Raw genomic sequence first — 21319 nt, 5'->3', positions numbered from 1 at the left:
GGAGGAAAAGTGTCACTGAAGAGTGTGCTGTTCAATTTCCAAGATCTGAATGATTTGAAGGAATAATTGCATTTTGTATGGGGAGGAAAAAGTTATTCTTCGTGAGCTTTGTTCATTTGGGCAAAAGCAGAGAAAAAGGTAAACTTGTCCAGTTCAGTGTCTTTCAGATATTTCCTTTTTCCTTCCTTCCCTTCACCTTTTCCATCCCCGTGCACACAGCCTACAGGTGCATGAACCTATAAGGTCCAGCTGCAGCTGTACACATCATTTCTGCCACTTAATCCTTGCCTAGAGGCATCCCTGCATTTCCATTTAAGTCCTAACCACAGTTCCTTTCCAGTCTCCTTTCAAAAGTAAGGCTTATATGAAGTTAAGCATATTCACAGGACTAAGTACTGTTTGTACACCATCAGTCCTATGGGTGGCTCTTTACTGTGTATCCTTTCTAGATACATACAGTTTTCAAGATTTGTCTGGGGATCTATTTGGCAAGATCTGTCAGCTTGCAGAGACGCATGGGGAAGAATTTTCTGGGCATGGAGAAATTGGAGATACCCAGTCTTCCTCCAAAAAAACACAGTCAATCATGGGAAAAGGTCAGTTTTGGGAGCTCCCTGGTACAGATCATTTCAATTATCCTATATAGCCCACTCTGGAAAGACTCTTACCCATGTCTTAGAGAGAAAGGGTGATGAGAAATTTGGGGAAAAAAGAAGGAAATATCTTTTTCAAAAGCATGTTGCTTGTCAGATGCTGGCTGGTTTCTTGGAGATGTGGAGCCATCTGCCGTGTGACATCTTTGTCATGTAAGTGTCTATGAACAAAGGACAGTGTTAAGGCCTCACTGGTAGGGGGAGGGGCTTCATGCACCTGATGGCACTGGCACTGGATGGACAGAGGGACGGACTCCTTTGGAAACACAGAGTTTAATATATCCCAGGAACCAGAAGCATCTAACACTTGCCTGGCTTTTGAGACCCTTCCTTGCTGGGTTCTAGGACTCACTTCTCTTGGGTGTCTGTTTACCCACAGCCCTGATCCTTTCTACATAGTCTCCTTTAAGGACTTGTTAACTACCTCCCTCTTTAATGTCCTTCCTAAGTGGACTGGACATGTGCACCACAAGAACCATTTATGAATCTGATTGTGGCTTAGGTTTGCTCATAAATAGGGCTTTAGCCTCCATGGTAGGCTCTTGAAATGGATTCCTTATATCCTTCCTTGGAGGATGGAATACATAGATATTGGCTTTATTTCTCCCCATTGTTAGATTATGTGAGGTTAGAAAGGTATTATCTTAGATTAAAAAAAAAATGTGTCTGGTGTTCATGATGACCACAAGGCCATGTTGGAAAGTTCTAGAAACTATGAACCCCTACTCACCTCTCTGACCATGATTATGATTGAATGGGTTCTGATGAACAAAAGCAGCCAACAAAGGACCAGCCCAACCTGGTAGTCACTGCTGCTTCTCTGGGTAACTTCTCTTTGTCACGTTCATGAAGAATAAAATATTCTCATCCCAGCATCCCCAGCTTTTCTAATTATCTCCTTAGGCAACATCTTTCCTCTTTGTGTCCCCTATGGCACCGTGAGATGAAGGACACAAACTTTCTGTAAAGAAGCATAAGATCTATACTATTAACAGAACACTGTTCATTGTCCCATGCTTAACCCTATCCTGATATACAGAGCTTGTAGGCACTCAAAATCATGGTTTCAATAAACACATTTTGATAGTAGGAAACTGCATGTCTCCAATTGTATTTGGACAGTTCTTATGCTTAGCTTCACATCCCCTACTTCCCTTATACTCAAAACATTGCTATAATAACCAGATCTGCCTCGTGGCCACATCCTCAGCTTCACTTCGTATGTCTTGCTCTCTGTAGTATGTGCTTCCTGCAGGAAGCTGCCCAGAATTCACAAATGTAAGGGAATCAATGCCCAGAGAGCAATATGGGCCAACAGGAGACTAGAGCAGGTGGATGATCACCACTGTCTTCCATCATTTAGGTGAACAATTCTAAGGTACATTCCAGGGAGCAACCCAAAAAGTGTAAGAGATTGAGCCCATTGCCCCACTGTGTAGACCCATCAGGACTACTCCCTTTCCCCCTCTCCTTCTTTCTTTTATTCCTCCCTGGTTCTCACTCTACTTCTCTGATAGCTTCTTCAACTGAACTAAAAACACACAAGTCCTATTCTGAACTCTGCTTTGGAGACCAGCAGGAGTCTAAGCTAAGACATCCTTTGTTTATGATTTGATTTTATGTCTTTTTTACTTTTTTATTTATTTTTTAATTATGTTATGTTAGTCATCATGCAGTACATCATTAATTTTTGATGTAGTGTTCCATGATTCATTGTTCGTGTCTCTTTTAAATAGCAAGTGATACTTCTATGGGTTGTCTTTCCAGTTCCCTCCTCTGATCTAGGTTCCTCATATCCATTCTCTCCATCTCTTTGCCTTCTATTCTCTCCCCATCCTCTATGTCCAAGTCTCCCATTCTGCTACAAAGTGATTAAGGACTTCATGGACATTGGTTTGCTTGCTGAATTGTTGGTCTGCCCTATCCAGAAACCATCTCTCCTATTCAGGGGGTTTCTAGACTTAGAGTCTTGGTGGGAGGCAGAACCCATTTTTCCCTAAAGATGACCTAATAAGGACCCCCCCCCCCATTTCTTTGGCTGTCCCCTGGTGGCTAGAACATGGGCATATAGTCCGGGCTTAGCTGACAGGATACTTCCATCTGAGAAAGTGATTCTTGAGCAACTGACACAAAAACAGGGAGAATGTGACCCCAATAGCATGGAGTGACCAGGTCAGTGGTGCTGGTGGTGGTGTAGCCACCTGTCAGAGGGCCATGCTTCTGCCACATGACCACGACTCTGTTCCTCATGTCCAATTCCCCACGCTCATCTTCCAAATCTGGTCTAGCAGCCTCCCTGTCTGCCTTACAATCTCTTACTAATTCCTTTGCAGCCTGCATTGGCCAGAACCTGTCTCTGTGGCTTGTGACAAAACAAACAAACAAACAAACACAGAGTCTTTTTATCCACCCTTGAAGACCCTTTTCAGCTGCAGGTTAAATTCATATCATTACACATAGCCTGGTTCTCCGTTAGCCAATTATGAGTTAACTTCTGTTCTGGGATTCCTCTACAATGATCTTCTAGCCTCTGTCAAAATGGCCTCTTTCTCTCTGTATCCCTTTGAATGCTATACATCCTTTCAAGAGCTCCTTTATATTCTCCTCCAAGCGCAGCCCAAGGAGTGCTGGTCCCATGAGCAGGTTGTAGCCCACCTTCCATATTCACTCTCGGTCACATCTATTCCTCTTCTGTGGGGGGTTTTTTGAATCCCAGATGATCTGAGCAAAGTCTGTTTAATCACAATCACTGGAAAACTTTTGTGGCAGACTAGTCAATTCTCTTTTATCCAGTAATGTTGAATTAACAGGAGAAATAGTTGTTTTCTAAAGCTTCTAAAAGGCATTCTGAAAGCGGAGTGAGGAAATGCTTTTGAAATATATGTAATCTTTGAAAGAAGTCCAGGGTACGAAGAATATACTTACCCTGACTCATGCTGTGCCTCACCATTCCATCTGATCAATGAAGCAAGAGTTCTGAGGCACTTGCTCCAACAGCTTTGGCCTTTGGAATAGCTTTCTGTATTAGGATGTCGGGTTCCTTAATGTCATCCACAGATTACAAAACCAGACATCTATGGCGGGTTTGCGTGTTTGTTTGTTCGTTTGTTTTTAATAATCCTTTCATTGTTCTCAGGCAATGTACACAGGTAGCCTGGCTGCCTTCCCCCAACTCTAGGGGGCGCTATTCATAGCCTAGTGTTTGCCAAGGCTTTTTCTCCCAGTTTTGCCAATGCAGGACCAGCACAGCCAGGGACAGTCGCCCTTGGAGTGAGACACTTAAAGAAAAACACATATTATTAGAAATGAAGGAATGATTCCCCGGTTCCTTTGATGAAACCCCCAGCGGGTGTGCAATTAATTCCCAGCCAAAGTACCAAAGTCTGGGCAGGTTTATAAGCTGCAAGAAATGTCTCATTTATATTCCACTTTCAGAGATAAGAAAAAGGTATTTCAGGGCTCCTTAGTCACTCTCTGGTACTTGAAACTTATGGATAGCTCTGTTAAAAGTGAAGATTTAAAAAATGAATAATAAAACCACTGTAGAAGATATTATTTTTTATGCCAGTATTTTTTATTCCCTCTCCTTTTTCTAAGGTGAATGTGAAATACAAATTGGTATCAACAGACACAGAAAAGATACCAAATGATTTGCCAAGTGGGGATAAAGCTTCCTGGCTCCCAGAGCCTGAAGAACACACTTGCTGATTCTAAGACCGGATCTATGTACTGGGTTCCTCCCTGCTGTTTGGAGCTTCTGCAAGAAGAGTCCGTTGTTTCTACAGAAGGAGGCTCAGATTCATGATTTTTTTTTTTTTCCTCTGTGGGTGTTGCTAGTCAATGACAAACACCATCCAAATAGGCAGACGATTTTGAGCCTCTACTCACAGAGCCTCAGTGGGGTCCTCAAGTCATAACTCACTGAGACCATCCGAGGTGAATTCCATTCCTGCATCCTGAGTGCCCTGAGAGGGCTGTCCTGGGCTGGATAGGCTACCGATACCACAGATTAGAAGCTGCTAGAACCATCGAAGCAACTGAAGATTAATAATGAATTGCACAACTGCTACTGTGAACTAAGGAAACTTAGTGGACACAAACTTGGGGCTATTTTTTTTTTTTAAATCAATTCATGAGACTTCTTTCTCCCCAAGCAATCTGGCTGTGTGTATCAAAGGGTAAAAGATACATTGCTTTTGGCCAACTGTTTCAATAGCTAGGATTTAAAAAAAAAATACCTTAATTTTTAAAATAGTATTTTCACATGATTCAAAACTGAAAAAAATTTTGAAGTATGCAAAACCCTCAGTTTGTTTCTCGGAGTCCACCGGATCTCATGGTTCATATTGCCCTCTGATTTCCTCTAATTTACATTTCCTTTCCTTCTCCTAATGTCTTCCATGTTATTCCTTATGTTCCACAAGTAAGTGAAACCATATGATAATTGACTCTCTGCCTGACTTCTTTCGCTCAGCATAATCTCCTCCAGTCCCATCTATGTTGATGTAAAAGTTGGTTATTCATCCTTTCTGATGGCTGAGTAATATTCTGTTGTGTGTATGAGCCACATCTTCTTTATCCATTCATCTGTTGAAGGGTAGGTCAGCTCTTTCCACAGTTTGGTTATTGTGGACATTGCTGCTATGAACATTGGGGTACATATGGCCCTTATTTTGACTACATCTGTATCTTTGGGGTAACTACCCAGTAGTGCATTTGCCAGGTGATAGGGTAGCTCCATTTTTAATCTTTTGAGAAATCTCCACACTGTTTTCCAAAGTGGCTGTACCAACTTGCATTTGCACCAACAGTGTAAGAGGGTTTCCCTTTCTCCACATCCTCCCAACATGTGCTGTTTCCTGTCTTGTTAATCTTTGCCATTCTAACTGGTGTAAAATGGTATCTCAATGTCATTTTGATTTAAATTTCCCTGATGGCTAATGATGATGAACATTTTTTTCATATGTCTGCTAGCCATTTGTATGTTTTCAATAGAGAAGTGTCTGTTGATGTCTTTTGCCCATTTTTTGTACATGCTTATCTGTTTTTTGCATGTTGAGTTTGAGAAGTTCTTTATGGATCTTGGATATGAGCCCTTTGTCTGTAGTGTCACTTGCAAATATTCTTCTCCCATTGTATGGGTTGCCTCTTTGTTTTGTTGACCATTTCCTGTGCTGTGCAGAAGCTTTTGATCTTGATGAAGTCCCAAAAGTACATTTTCACTTTTGTTTCCTTTGCCTTTGGAGACATGTCTTTTTTCTTTTTTTTCTTTTCTTTTTTTTTTTTTAAGATTATTTATTTATTTATTTATTTGACAGACAGAGATCAAAAGTAGGAAGAGAGCAAGAGGAGGAAGCAGGCTCCCTGCTGAGCAGAGACCCAATGCAGGACTAGATCCCAGTACCCTGGGATCATGACCTGAGTCGAAAACAGAGACCTTAACCCACTGATCCACCCAGAGGCCCTGGAGACAAGTCTTGAGAGATACTGCTGTTAAAGAGGCTACTGCCTATGTTCTCCTCTAGGATTATGCTGGATTCCTGTCTCATGTTGAGGTCTTTCACCCATTTCAAGTTTGTCTTTGTGTATGGTGGTAAGAGAATGGTTGAGTTTCATTCTTCTACGCATAGCTGTCCAATTTTCCCAGGACCATTTATTGAGGAGACTATCTTTTCTCCACTGCTTTGTCGAAGATTATTTGACCATAGAGTTGAGGGTCTATATCTGGGCTCTCTACTCTGTTGCATTGGTCTATGTGTCTTGTATTTTCTTCTAGTGGTATATATGGATTATACAAACAAATCCACATATAGGTTTCTCCCTACATTTTTAAAATAAAAATTATACCAATTTTGCTTGGATTTTTTTTAGATAAATTTTAGGGGAATAATTTTAGATTTACAGAAAAAGTTATGAAATTAACACAGAAAGTTTTATATACACTTTACCTAGTTTCATCTTATATTGACCTAGCACATTTGTCAAAGCTAACAAGTTAAACTCAATGCAAATAATTAGTGAAACTACAAACTTTATTTGGACTTCATCAGCATTTTCACTGTCTATTTTCTGTTTCAGTATTGAAATCCAGCGTAGAGCGCATCACATTTTTTTTTTTATTTTTAAAGATTTTATTTATTTGTTTGAGAGAGAGAGAGTACATGAATGGGAGTGGGGGAGGGGCAGAGGGAGCTGGAGAGAGGAAGGGAGAAGCAGACTCTCCACTGAGCAGGGTGCCCAACGTGGGGCTCTATCCCAGGACTCCAAGATCATGTACTTAGCCGAAGGCAGATGTTCAATGAACTGAGCCACCCAGGTGCCCAGACTGCATCAAATTTAAGGATGTATTCTTTCTTCCTACCTTCCTTCCTTTCCTCCCTTCCTTCCTCCTTCCCTTTCCTCCTTTTTTCTTTCCTTCCTCCCTCCCTCTCTCCCTCTTCTTCCTTCACTCTATGTCTCTCTGTCTTTCCTTCTCTCTCTTTCTTCTACTTATATAGTAAAATTAACTTTGGTGTAATGGGTGTTGGAGGGACAAATGAAGGTATGGATTTTAGCGCATGTTTTGGGAAACCACCACCATGGTGAGCAGACAGAGCAGTTACATCTCCCTGAGAATCTACCTCCTTTTCTTAATCTTTCCCCCTGGCAACCACTGTTCTGATGTCCCTCACTGGAGTTTACTCTAATTTTGTCTTTTTCAGGATGTCATCAAACTGCAGTCATGAAGCTTGTAATCCTTTTGAGACTGATTTCTTTTACTCAGCATTATGTCCATGACATACAGCATGTACCAAAACCCACCCATTCCTTTTTTTTTTTTTGATTTTTGATTTCTTTTCAGTGTAACAGTATTCATTGTTTTTGCACTGCACCCAGTGCTCCATGCAATCCATGCCCTCTCTAATACCCGCCACCTGGTTTCCCCAACCTCCTACCCCCCGCCCCTTCAAAACCCTCAGATTGTTTTTCAAAGTCCATAGTCTCTTATGGTTCACCTCCCCTTCCAATTTCCCTCTACTCCCTTCTCCTCTCCATCTCCCCTTGTCCTCCATGCTATTTGTTATGCTCCACAAATAAGTGAAGCTATATGATAATTGACTCTCTCTGCTTGACTTATTTCACTCAGCATAATCTCTTCCAATCCTGTCCATGTTGCTACAAAAGTTGGGTATTCATCCTTTCTGATGGAGGCATAATACTCCATAGTGTATATGGACCACATCTTCCTTATCCATTCGTCCTTTGAAGGGCATCTTTGTTCTTTCCACAGTTTGGCAACTGTGGCCATTGCTGCTATAAACATTGGGGTACAGATGGCCCTTCTTTTCACTACATCTGTATCCTTGAGGTAAATACCCAATAGTGCAATGGCAGGGTCATAGGAAAGTTCTATTTTTAATTTCTTGAGGAATCTCCACACTGTTCTCCAAAGTGGCTGCACCAACTTGCATTCCCACCAACAGTGTAAGAGGGTTCCCCTTTCTCCACATCCCCTCCAACACCTGTTGTTTCCTGTCTTGCTAATTTTGGCCATTTTAACTGGTGTAAGGTGGTATCTCAATGTGGTTTTAATTTGAATCTCCCTGATGGCTAGTGATGATGAACATTTTTTCATGTGTCTGATAGCCATTTGTATGTCTTCATTGGAGAAGTGTCTGTTCATATCTTCTGCCCATTTTTTAATATGATTGTCTGTTTTGTGTGTGTTGAGTTTAAGGAGTTCTTTATAGATCCTGGATATCAACCTTTTGTCTGTACTGTCATTTGCATATATCTTCTCCCATTCCATGGGTTGCCTCTTTGTTTGTTAACTGTCTCCTTTGCTGTGCAGAAGCTTTTGATCCTGATGAAGTCCCCAAAATTTATTTTTGCTTTTGTTTCCTTTGCCTTTGGAGACATATCTTGAAAAAAGTTGCTGTGGCTGATATCAAAGAGGTTACTGCCTATGTTCTCCTCTAGGACTCTGATGGATCCCTGTCTCATGTTGAGGTCTTTTATCCATTTTGAGTTTATCTTTGTGTATGGTGTAAGAGAATGGTCCAGTTTCATTCTTCTACATATAGCTGTCCAGTTTTCCCAGCACCATTTATTGAAGAGACTGTCTTTTTTCCACTGTATATTTTTTCCTGTTTTGTGGAAGATCATTTGACCGTAGAGTTGAGGGTCCATATCTGGGCTCTCTCCTCTGTTCCACTGGTCTATGTGTCTGTTTTTATGCCAGTACCATGCTGTCTTGGTGATCACAGCTTTGTAGTAAAGCTTGAAATCAGGTAACGTGATGCCCCCAGTTTTATTTTTGTTTTTCAACATTTCCTTAGTGATTCGGGGTCTCTTCTGTTTCCATATAAATTTTAGGATTATTTGTTCCAGCTCTTTGAAAAATACCGGTGGTATTTTGATCAGAATGGCATTAAAAATATAGATTTCTCTAGGCAGTATAGACATTTTAACAATGTTTATTCTTCTGATCCAAGAGCATGGAATGGTCTTCCATCTTTTTGTGTCTTCTTCAATGTCTTTCATGAGTGTTCTGTAGTTCCTCGAGTACAGTTTCTTTACCTCTTTGGTTGGGTTTATTCCCATGTATCTTATGGTTTTTGGTGCCATAGTAGATGAAACAGATTCTCTAATTTCCCTTTCTGTATTTTCATTGTTAGTGTATAAGAAAGCCAATGTACAGATTTCTGTACATTGACTTTGTATCCTGCCACGTTGCTGAATTGCTGTATGAGTTCTAGTAGTTTGGGGGTGGAGTCTTTTGGGTTTTCCATATAAAGAATCATGTCATCTGCAAAGAGAGAGAGAGTTTGACTTCTTCATTGCCAATTTGGATACCTTTTATTTCTCTTTGTTGTCTGATTGCTGGTGCTAGGACTTCTAATACTATGTTGAACAAGAGTGGTGAGAGTCCACCCATTCCTTTTCACTGCTGGGTAGTATTCCCTTGATTGTATCTCTGAACATCAGTTTTATTTTATTCACTCTATCTTGAAAATCTTAGGAGCTTAAGCTGACCATAGGCAAAGATTTCCATCGAAGCATTATTATTGTCCTTACTTTTAAATTCAGAACTAGTGTTTGATTGTTAAAAAGAAAGAAAGAAAGAAAGAAATTAAAAAGAAAAGAAAAGCCCAAATGATGTCAAAGTTAAGAAACCAAATGTGGATGCTCTTTCCTCACCCCAAGTACACATGAAGGTGATGAGAAGCTCTCAGCAGTCTTCTCTGCCTCCTTCCACACTTGTTCCTTTTTCTATGCTTTTTTTTCATAAGCTCTCTTAAATATCAAGCCTACACTTTAAATGTATATTATATATTTTTAAAATATCTGTGATATAATCACAGATATGGCACAGTTATACCACAGATATGGAGAATAGTGATAAGATGATCATGGTGGAGCTCATCACGGGGGTTAAAAAAGACCAATCCAAGACCTCTCTAGTTCTGGGAGTCCTTGTCTTTCCAAGACCAATTTTCTGCCTTCCCCACAGGCATGACCACTGTTTTATCTTGGTGTTCATCATTCCCTTTATAGTTCCTTCATAATTTCACCGCATATGTACACACATTTATATACCTAAGCAATGCATTACTTAGTTTTGTCTGTTTTTGATCTATAGTAACAGGAATCCTGCCAGATGTGTTCTTTTATATTTTCTCTTCCACTAAATCTGAATGTTTGAGACCCATATTGATATATCAGAACTTTATCTGATTTTATTTATTTCCACCTCAGATTATATTTAATTACATGAATACATCTAAATTTATACATCTGCTCCATTATTGAAAAACGTGTGTGTGTGTGTGTGTGTGTGTGTGTGTGTGTGTTGTAAAGTATTGAATATCACAAGAAAATGATGCCGAGAACATTTTTGTATGTGGCTTAGGAGGAAAATTGCTGTGTAGACAGGTATGTGTATTCACTCTCTTTTTGGACAGTGCAACTTGCTTCTAAAATAGTTGGTCAAAGATGTACTCTGGCCAGTTTCTTTCACTCTACATCCTTGTCAACACTTGATATGATAGATGTTTTTTATTTTTGCCAAGCTGGTGGGTATGGGTTCAAATCTGATCTACTCATGGGTTGAAGTATATGGAGTTTGAGTATTTTGACAATTTTTGGTTCTTTTATGAAATCCTTATACAAGAAATGATTTTTATGTCTTTTGTCCATTGAAATGGAATTTCATTGTTTCATTGTTATCTCATAAAGGTTTTTTTAAAAATTCAAAATACCAATCCTTTGTTGATTATAAATGGTACATACATCATCTCCCCAGGGTATACGGCTTATTTTTATCCCCTTAAAGTATCTGTGATGGACTGAAGTTTATTGCTGTTGAATTCGCTGCCTTTTCTTTGGTGATCTGTACTTTTTGATTCTTCTTTAGAAATTCCTTACTACCTCAGGATCTCTCTCTCTCAATCTCTCTCTCTCTCTCTCTCTATATATATATATATATATTCCCCTACTAGGTATCAAGTTAGATTTTCCTCTGGAATTGAGAAAACACATTTTGAGTAGTATTTAAGAATAGGGATTTTAAAATCAGTCCATCTGAGCTTTGAATCACAGCTCTTATCCCTTGGTAAATTTCAGTATGTGCAAATTTCAACCTGAGCAAATTTCATCCTGGATAAGTTCTTTGACCTCTCTGTGTCTTAGTTCATCATATGTAAGGTAAGGATTATTTTATTTTATCAATTTCTTTTAGTAAGGGTAATTTGAAAAAAAAAATCCTCATATTACATTGTAGCTCTGAGTTTAAAATGAGTTAATATATACTATGTGCTAGAAATCTGACTAAAATCTTAATTATGTATGGTATAAAACAGCAGCCCAATTTTATATCTTCATATGGATAAATTAGTTGCCCTAGCACCATCTATTAAATAACCTATCTTTCCCCAGTGACTTCTAGTTCCACTGTGTCATACATCAGATACTGGTATGTGGGCCTGTGTATATTTTAAGGCTATTTTCCACTGACTTCTTTGCATACTCCTGCATAAATGATGCATTTACTTTATGAAATCTTACTTAATATAAGGAACTTTCTTCCATCTCTCTACTTTGGGGAAATCTTGCTCATCTTAGTGCTTTGCTCTTTGAAATAAGAAGGACAACCCCATTCCTTCCACCCCTCAGCTCTGGGAGCCATGGTTCCACTTTCTGTTTGTAGGAATTTGACTGCTTTATTTTTTTATTTTTATTATTATTTTAAGATTTTATTCATTTATTTGACAGACAGAGATCACAAGTAGGCAGAGAGGAGGAAGCAGGCTCCCCGCGGAGCAGAAAGCCCAGTGCAGGGCTCGATCCCAGGACCCTGGGATCATGACCTGAGCCAAAGGCAGAGGCTTTAACCTACTGAGCCACCCAGGTGCCCCTATTTTATATTATTTTCAACCCCTTTAGACATCTCATATAAGGGGACTGAGAAAATCTGGTGTGTGTGTGTGTGTATGTGACTGGCTTATTTTGCGTAACGCAATATCCTTAAGTTTCATTCATATTGTAACGTGTGACAGAATTTACTTCTTTTTAAAGAATAATGTTACATTTTCTTTACTCATTCACACCACATTCTCTCAGCCCATCCATCCATCCATGGGCTCCTGGGAATAGTGCCCTATGAACCTAGAATGCAGAAACCCCGTTCAGATCCTGATTTCAGTTTTCTGCAATACAGAAGTGGGATTACTGGATCATAGAGTATTTTTTAATTTTTGGAGGAAACTTCGCACCATGTTCCACACCAGCTTCACTGTTTCACATTCCCACCCATCTGCACTCCAATTTGTTCACGTCCCTCCACAGCCCTGCCTGCTACCAGAAGTCTTCGTGACAGGAAGGGTAGGCTGATGAGGCAACCTTGGTAGTCGTCGTCTTTGAAGAAATTGCCACAGTTTTCTATCAACCACCACCCTGATCAACGTGCATCAATACTGAAACGAAACCCTCCTCCCAGCAAAAAGATTACAGCTTGCTAAAAGCTCACATGACGGTTAGCAATTTTCAGTAAGAAAATATTTTTTAGTTTGGGTGCCTGGGGGACTCCGTTGGCAAAGCAACGGCCTTCAGCTCGGGTCATGATCCCAGAGTCCTGGGATCGAGTCCCACATGGGGCTCCCCGATCCATGAGCAGTCCGCCTCTCCCTCTGTTCTTCTCCCCTCTCATGCTTTCTCTCACTCTCACTCTCTCTCTTAAATAAATAAATAAAATCTTAACAAAACATATTTTTTAAACAAAGCTTAATTTTTATTTCTTTAGAGATAATGCTATTGCACACTCACAAGACTGCAGTGTCGTGGGATAAACACCTTTTATATGCACTGGGAAACGTGGAAAAAAATGATTTCCATAAAAAATATTAATTAATGAATTATGTGCTTTATGGTGACATTTGCATTATTGTGGTGGCCTGGAACTAAATCTGCCTTCCCTAGGGCCCTGATGGCACCACTTTCCCCCTCCTCCCTCCAGGCAGGCCCAAGAGTGGGAACAGCTCCCCCTGTTGTTAGCATCTGGGAGTCTCCCTCTGCTTTTAGCCTTGCTTTCTGCTTCCACAGCTCCAAGGAACAGAGAGCAAGCATCTATCTGATAGATTGGGCAATTCTCCTTTTGTGTATATACGAGCTAGGTATATTTTGCATATTATACAAATTGTGTGAACATCATTTCTTTCTCTCTTTAAAATTGTTTTAAAAATTGGCAGCTTTGTTTACTGTTCTACTACTCTCTGTTACCGCCAAACTGACTAAAAGTGCCTTGTAAACCGCATGGGGGAGGTCTGTTTGCTTGCCATCTCTGAAAAACTTTTATTTTCGCTACATAAAATTGAGAACTGTCTAAACATTTAGCAAACAATATCTTAAACAAAAGGAAAAAAGTTTTAAAAGTTAACAGAAAGAAAAAATTGTAACTTTAAACTCTGCTAAGATAATCAAAATTTCATGAAGTTGGAATAGGAAATTGTTGTTTTAGGGTTTTCTTTTCCCCAGTTTTTCAAATCAAAATTTATTCAGATACATATTAATTGACTTGTGCAGATGTCTAATACAAGCTTATGAGTAAGAAAACAGCACACAAAAATGTTCATGCCATAGAAAAATGTTCTTAAAAAAATGTTGATTATTTTAAATGTTTGTATCCATGCCAAATTTTGATAACTGTTAAAGTAACTGGAGATCTTTAACTTAAATCTTTAACTTAATATTTTCTAGTTCTAGAGGGTCTGGTGAAAATAATACATCTGTAAGAATTATAGGAAATGACACTTTAATGGAAAAATACTATCTGAAAACTATAATGCTAAATCTACTTGAATAAAAGCAATTGTACTATCAATTAAATAACTGTCTAACTATCTATCTAAATAATACCTAAACTAACAAGAGATAATTCAAAATAACTTTAAAGACAGAAAACATATGCAGATGTTATGCTGTGGTTGTGGGAGTTCAGGACCGGCCTGCGGTGAGCTCAGTCAAATCCACAGGGGTCTCTGATGGTGTGGCCCAGCTGCCTGGGCCCTCAAGTCCTGGCTCTTCTCCTTCCTGGGGGTGCTGATGATCCAGGGGTTCTCTCACACTACGGGGCCTCTGTGGGCAGCTGGTGGAGGAGCAGGAGTAAAAGGGCCACTTGGGAAAAGCTGGAAGTTGGACTCTGCTTTGGCCAACATTTGCCTGTTGTAATCACTTTCTTTCTTTAGCTCCTTGAGGCTTCTCTCGGTCAGCACAGCTGCCATCCAGCTTTCCTGAGCTCTCTTTGCATGGAAGAGGATCCCCTTTTGATAGTGTATGGCATTTTCCCCCAATTGTCTCCTGGTGTCTTCAGCGATCTCCTTGTAGAAGTCTTGAGTCTGAGACATGGCCTTGATGTTTCTACGTGTGCAGGAAAGATTCCACTTAATGTCTGCACACTGCTCTTCTGCCTCAGACCATTTTCTCTCAACGGGGCTGATGCATTCTTGATATAATTGAGGCAGAGTTTGAAGCTTCTGTTTCAGCTGCTGAATCTCCTCTTCAAGCTGTGAATTTTCACGCTGCCAAGAGGCCTCCTTGGCTTGAAGATCTGTTATTTGTCCCATAAGCTCCTCATTCATTTGCTTTCCTTCCTGCAATTGTCTGGCTAGTTCCTGCTTTTTTGCTTCAGCACTTTGAAGGGACATGTTGGAATCAGCATCATCAGTGACACCCTTCAGATCACCTTCTGACCCGTGGATGGGGCCATCGTCATTTTCTGTTTCCCTCTTTTCCTCAACCTCACAGTTGACATGACCCAACTGATCTCCAAGGTGTGTGGGCCTGTGGAAGGTCTTCAGCAGGTTTTCACCCACGGGTACTAACTGGCTGACTTTCTCGTTCAGGGCCTGTTGGAATCCTGCGTTTGACTGTTCAAGCCTTTCTTTCTCCTGCTCCATTTCTTGGAGTCTCTGCTTCCATCTCTCAGTTTCTTGGGCGAGCCGTTCTGGACTCTGGAGATCAGGAGGGTTTTTATTCACATCACCCAGGGTTTTCTCCCCAAGGTCTTCATTCTCTTCTGAGGCTTTGAAGATGGGTCTGTCGCCAGTCTCTTGAGATGATTTAGGAGGCTGGCCCTTCAGTAACTTTTTCAGAAAGTCAAGAGTATTCTGAAGAGACAGGCTACAGTGGTTTGTATTTATTGCTGATAAGCAGGAGCATTTTAAGTTGGGAAGACTGGCCTCCGCCCCGGGCAGACCTCGGGCATCATCAGCTTGTGTCAGCGGTTCCATATTCTTACTGCCTTTTCCACAGACTTCAGCGTGGGTGAAACACCTTTTGCCTGACACCTTCACACTTCTCTAAAATGTGTTGTTTCTTCACTGGTAAAACCAGTATCACAGTTTATACCGGGATTTCCCAGGGAAATCCCCGGAGACCTGAAACGTGTCTCCAGCTTTCAGAAATCACCAGTGGAGGACCGTACAGGTGGTCTAGGACCAAGTGGAAAGTGGATCTATGGTAGGCAGGAGGCCATCCAGGGCTGTGGAGAGCTCCCCAGCTCTGCCTCCAAAGGCCAGTGTTCTCTGGGTCTCAACTGAAGGCTCAGAACCTTGGGGGGTGCTCTACCTCTAAGGTAAACAGTTGCCTGACAACCAGAGCACAGCAGTTGCATTGGGGGATGGGGAGGCCAGCCAGCTTCTAGGAGACAGTTGCTCTAACTTTGCCCTGAAATAAAAAGTGATCTCACTTCTACAGGCATGGGGGGAGGTGGAAAGACTGATGGTAGCCAGGTGTCCAGCCACTGAAGTCTCACATGACCCTACTGAAAAACTACGGGTCAAAGTAGGGCCAGACCTTGACCATTCTCTCAGGACCCCCACCTGTAAGTGAGGCTCATTCTCCTGATTTAAAGCTTCCTTCTGCTTCAGAGAAGCTTGGCACTGTCCTCCAAGGTCTCAGGGATCTGTCTCCTTTGAGGTCCCCTCAGCCACTCTGGGTAGGCAGCTTCCCAGGAGTGAAAGGGTCTCCCCAAAGGTATTAATTAAGACAATGGATTCTAGTTCTAGCAAGTCAGAAGAAATCAGCTGGAGCTGGCAGAGTCTCATGAATTCATGAATTTTCTGTGGAGCCAGCATGTCCAAGAATATTTGGAAGGGATTAACTCTGTTCTAGGGGTGACTGCAGTGGTCCATGTGGTTCTCCATCTTTAGCCCATCACCCCCAAGATGGCCCCCAGGAGGGTCCCTGGTCCACAAAGTCATTTCCAGAAGCGGACCTGTGGGGAGAGGGCAGGTCCTTTTTTGGGCTCACCTTTTATTTCATTAAACCCTGTCTCACTCCCCAGGCATCTCTCTGGCAGACACAGCTCAGAACCCGTGAGCTAAAATGTTCATTCATAGAAAGGGTCAATAATCATGGTGACTAACATAACACAATAAAAAAAGAAGAAATGAAAGGTTAATAAAACTGACATAATCTCAGTGATCAAGGAAAAAAAAGACACGAAGTAACAATATAAGGAATGGAAGACAAAATATAAAAGAGAATATGAGCAATATGAAGAAAATTAGAGCATATGAACATTGAATATCAATAATATTAACAATTTAAATAAAATAGAGAATTTCTTGAAAAACCCAACTTACCCAACTGGCAGAAAAAGTAGAAGAGTAGGAATCATTCTATCTCTTACAGAAATTAAATATTTACTTTAAAAAACTCTCACACAGTAAACTCCAAGTACAAACAGATTTACTGGTAAACTTTTCCAAGTATTCAAAGAAGAACTATATTACTATTACACAAACTTCTCCAGAGAACAAGAAACAACACTTCCCAACTCATTTTATAAGGCCAGCATAACTTGTCATAACCTAAGAATGACATTACAAGAAAAAAAAATTTCAGACTAAACTCACACACACACACACATACTCGCAAAAATAAACAATGGGGTAAGAACAATCAAATCAAGTGATATATATAAAGGTGTATTTCAAGAAATACATTTTTAAAGCATTCAAATGCTTTAACATTTGAAAATCAACCAACATAGGATACTACATTAAAGAAAAAAGGGGAGAAAAATACCATAGAATCATCTACATAAACTCAGAAAAAGCTTTTGATAAAATTCAGTACTGATTCAGGATAAAAACAGTGGCATTAAAAATAGCAGAAAACTTTTCTATTCCGATAAAAGGGATCTTTTAGAAAAACTCTCAGTAAATACCATAATCAATGATCACATATTGAATGTTTTTTCCTAAAGTTGAGAATGAGACAAAGGATGCCCACTACCTTCACATTTATTCATTATTCCAGAGGTCCTAGCTAGTACAATGAAACAAGATAATGTAATGAAGGATTTCAAAAAGAGTAAATCACTGTTCACAGACAACACACCTGTTTACATAGGAAATCCAAAATAATGTGAAAATTATACTATTAGAAATAAGTAAATTTTGAAAGTGAATTTTGCAAGATTGCTATACACAAAGTCAAAATTAAAAAAATAAACTAAGCTTTTATAGGCTTAGCAACAAGCATCGAGAAAAATGAAATGTGGGGAAAAACATAATGACACTAAAAAAAATGCAATACCTAAAAATAAACAAAATAAAAAATGTTTAGGCCTGTACATTAATGAAAAACAAATGTAAGGTAACCATATCTATTTATGGATTACAAGACTTAATACTGTAAAGATTTCAGTTCTCCTAAATCAATCCATACATCTGAATTCCAGTAAGTTCATTTTGTTGATTCTCTTAATGAATATATTTTTTTAAAGATTTTATTTATTTATTTGACAGAGAGAGATCACAAGTAGGCAGAGAGGCAGGCAGAGAGAGAGAGAGAAGGAAGCAGGCTTCCTCCTGAGCAGAGAGCCCGATGCGGGACTTGATCCCAGGATCCTGAGATCATGACCTGAGCCGAAGGCAGCGGCCTAACCCACTGAGCCACCCAGGCGCCCATCTCCTAAGTGAATATTGACACTTGGTTTCACTTGGAAAGAAAAATGACAAGAACAACCACTCAGTCATGCAAAATACCATGGTAGAGAATTTCTACTACCAAATATTAAACTACAGTAATTAAAATAGTACAGAATTGAGCAAGGATATAAAATACACAAATGGAACAAAACAGAGTTCAGAAACAGCCCCACATGTGTATGATTCCTTGATTCACAGCAAAGGCAATCCCTGTCATGCAATGGAATAAGGATGGTTCTTAAAACAAACTGTACTGGGTGAACTGAGTATTTATCAGGAAAACAAATCTTAACCCCAACACCTCAAATCATACACAAAACTAAATTCAAAATGGATAACAGATCTAAAACATGAAAGGTAAAAAGCAGAAGAAAGCATAAAAACAATCTTTATGGACTTATGATAGGAAAGTATTTCTCCAACACAACACAGAGCATTAGCCATAAAGGAAAAAAAAGAAGAGAAACTGGACAACATTAAAAAAAAAAAAAAGGATTGAAAAAGTGAAAAGGCAAGCCATGATATGAGGGAAGTTATTTGAAATGCACACAATGAACAAAACACTCAGAATATATTATATACAGAATGTATACTAATAATTACTAAGAAAAAAGCAGTCAAGGAGACTGCCTAAGAAAAGGTAGTCAGGTACGACTTAACAGGTAAGTCATAAAAGAAGGTATCTAAAGGGCCAAGAAAAATATGAAAAGGTGATCAACTTCATCAAACATCACAGAAACTTAAAATTAAAATGTTACTTTTGCTCACCCACCAGAACAGCTAAAATGAAAGGGATAAAAACTAGTAATGGTGAATATTTAGAGCAGCTGAGCAGCTGGAAATTTCACACCCTGTTAGCAGAGCAAAAATTATAAATCAGTACAACCACTTTAGAAAACTATTGTTATTAAAGCTATCACAGGCATATTCTCTGACTTAGCAACTGTACCCCTCGGTATATACCCAAGCATTCATAGGTACCAAAGACACACATGGGAGTATTCAAAATAGCACTCTTTATAATAGTCTCAAAGTAGAAAACAACCCAAAATTCTATTTACAGTAGAAAAAATAAGTGTACACATTGTGTTCTATCCACTCAATGGGATATCATACATCAATGAAAACATATATGAATATGTAGATTTATAAAATACATCTACATATATACCCACATGCAACACTAACATTAATTTCACAAACATAATGTTGCCCAAACGAACACATGCTGTTCACATAAATTCAAAACCAGGGGTAATTAACTTATGTGTTAGAAAGTTCAGTTAATGACTTTCCTTCCCTGGGGCAGGGAGATAATCCCTGGGAGACAAGACAGAGAGTTTCTGGGGTGGTGCACTGGGATATGCTGGTTACGTGGCCATGTACATTTTGCAATAACTCTCTTAGCCACACTTAGGATTTGTGTGCTTTTCTTTTATGTTATACTTTAATACAAAGTTTACTTTTTAAATAGAAACACATTATGCCAAGAAGGACCAACACAAGGTTTCACCAGAAGCTCCCAAATGGAAGTCAAGTGAAAGCTTCCAAGTAGAAGTGAAGTGAGGTGAAGCAGCTCTTAAGTGCATGGTAGTGTCAACCCCACGAGTTTTAACTCACTGTTCTAATGACTTGAAGTGTGATTTTATCTTAGGTAAACTCAACATATTAGTTATTAATTCAGGCTAATTCTAGTTGCTGAGTATAGTGGCAAGCTTCATCTTTTAATAATATCATTTCCTTAGGTTAAAAAGCTCCATTACACAGTCACTTACATATGCCTAGCTCCTTTTTCTCTCTAAAGATGGGACGTCTTTTCCACTGGTAGATCCAGTGTATCTATGCTGAATTTAAACATGACTCTCTATGGGATAATGAGAGTTCAGGGAATGTTATGTCTTTTGCCAGTTCTCTGCTTTTATGTTATTCCCCGAATAAACCCTATTTTACATTAATATTGCATGTGTTCATGAAGCAGGTCCCCCATGTTCCCTCTATGTGACACAGTCCTCAGATTTATGAAGGGACATTTACTTGCAAGCTTGCTTAGAATCATGATGGAATAGTTATTTTATCACTCTCCCCTGTTTTATCAACCTTCATAAAGGATCATACTGTGTGAGCCTTACATTTTATCAGAAGAATTTTCACGAGATGAAACAGGAGTTCTCTTCATTTAGGTCCAGTGACAACTCTAATCACTTCCACTAACTTCTCTATCAGCTATTCAGCTGAGTTTTGTCTCCAATTATATCCATATTACCAGATGAATTACTACTCAGACTTTGCAGATTTTATCTTTAGTGCTGTTCTGTTCCTGGTAAGCTTCCAGAAACCAGCTTTTCTGGAAACTTCTCCTGAGAGGCAAACTTTCCAGAGCAGAATCTACCCCTCCTGCATATGCTGTGACTACTAGATTATTTACAATATTCTATGAAACTATTTTTCCTTCTTTCCTGTAAGCCAAGAGCATGGCAAACTTCTTCTTAAAAGGCCAGGAGTAAAGATTTTAGGCCTATGGGCAACTGCACAATTATGCTGTTACAATGTGAAATCAGGCACAGACAATATGTAAACAAATGCACATGGCAGTTTTCTAACAATGATTTGTTTGTCAAAAGAGCCAGCATGCCCATGAACCACAGTTTGCCAATCCCTGCTCTAAACTCTTACAATTTCTGGTCTTCATATATCAGTATTATAATTGTCTTGAACTTATAAGGGTTTATTGACACTGGTGCTAAAAATTAAGTTCAATATATTTTATCAATTAAAACTGAGATCAATATAGTAACTGTTCTGGGAATATTTGTGATAATATGAGTTATAAAAAAATTCTCTTTATTTGTTGGTTAACCAGAAAATTTAAGTGACTAAAGCACATTCACTGATAACCATAGTTAACTTAGGTATTCCCTAATTATGAAAATAGAGGTGATAATTTATAATAATAATTAACCTATTAAAAACAAACATAATCAAATGAACAAAAGACTAAGTATATTACAATAAATCTACACAATGGACAGTAATGGTGGGACTACTGTGATCTCTTCTTTTCCCCTATATTTTCTAGAAACAACATCTATGATTTTTGTAATAAGAAAAAGTTTCTTTAAAGCACATGATGACAAGGTAAAAGTGTTTAAATTTTTTACTTAGTTTGAAAACAAAAATAGACTTGGAATTAAA

General features: G+C 39.2%; 1 pseudogene; it reads right to left on the bottom strand.

The window, feature by feature from the left end:
- The window catches only part of LOC101679588, a 46858-nt pseudogene extending 43865 nt beyond the window's left edge, over positions 1–2993 (bottom strand).
- Positions 2994–21319: the final 18326 nt, after the last annotated feature.

This window comes from Mustela putorius, unplaced genomic scaffold, assembly GCF_011764305.1.
Source record: "Mustela putorius furo isolate JIRA1106 unplaced genomic scaffold, ASM1176430v1.1 tig00003972_pilon_pilon_pilon, whole genome shotgun sequence".
In the NCBI taxonomy this organism is placed as follows: domain Eukaryota; kingdom Metazoa; phylum Chordata; class Mammalia; order Carnivora; family Mustelidae; genus Mustela; species Mustela putorius.
This window is presented reverse-complemented; position numbering and strand designations above follow the sequence as displayed.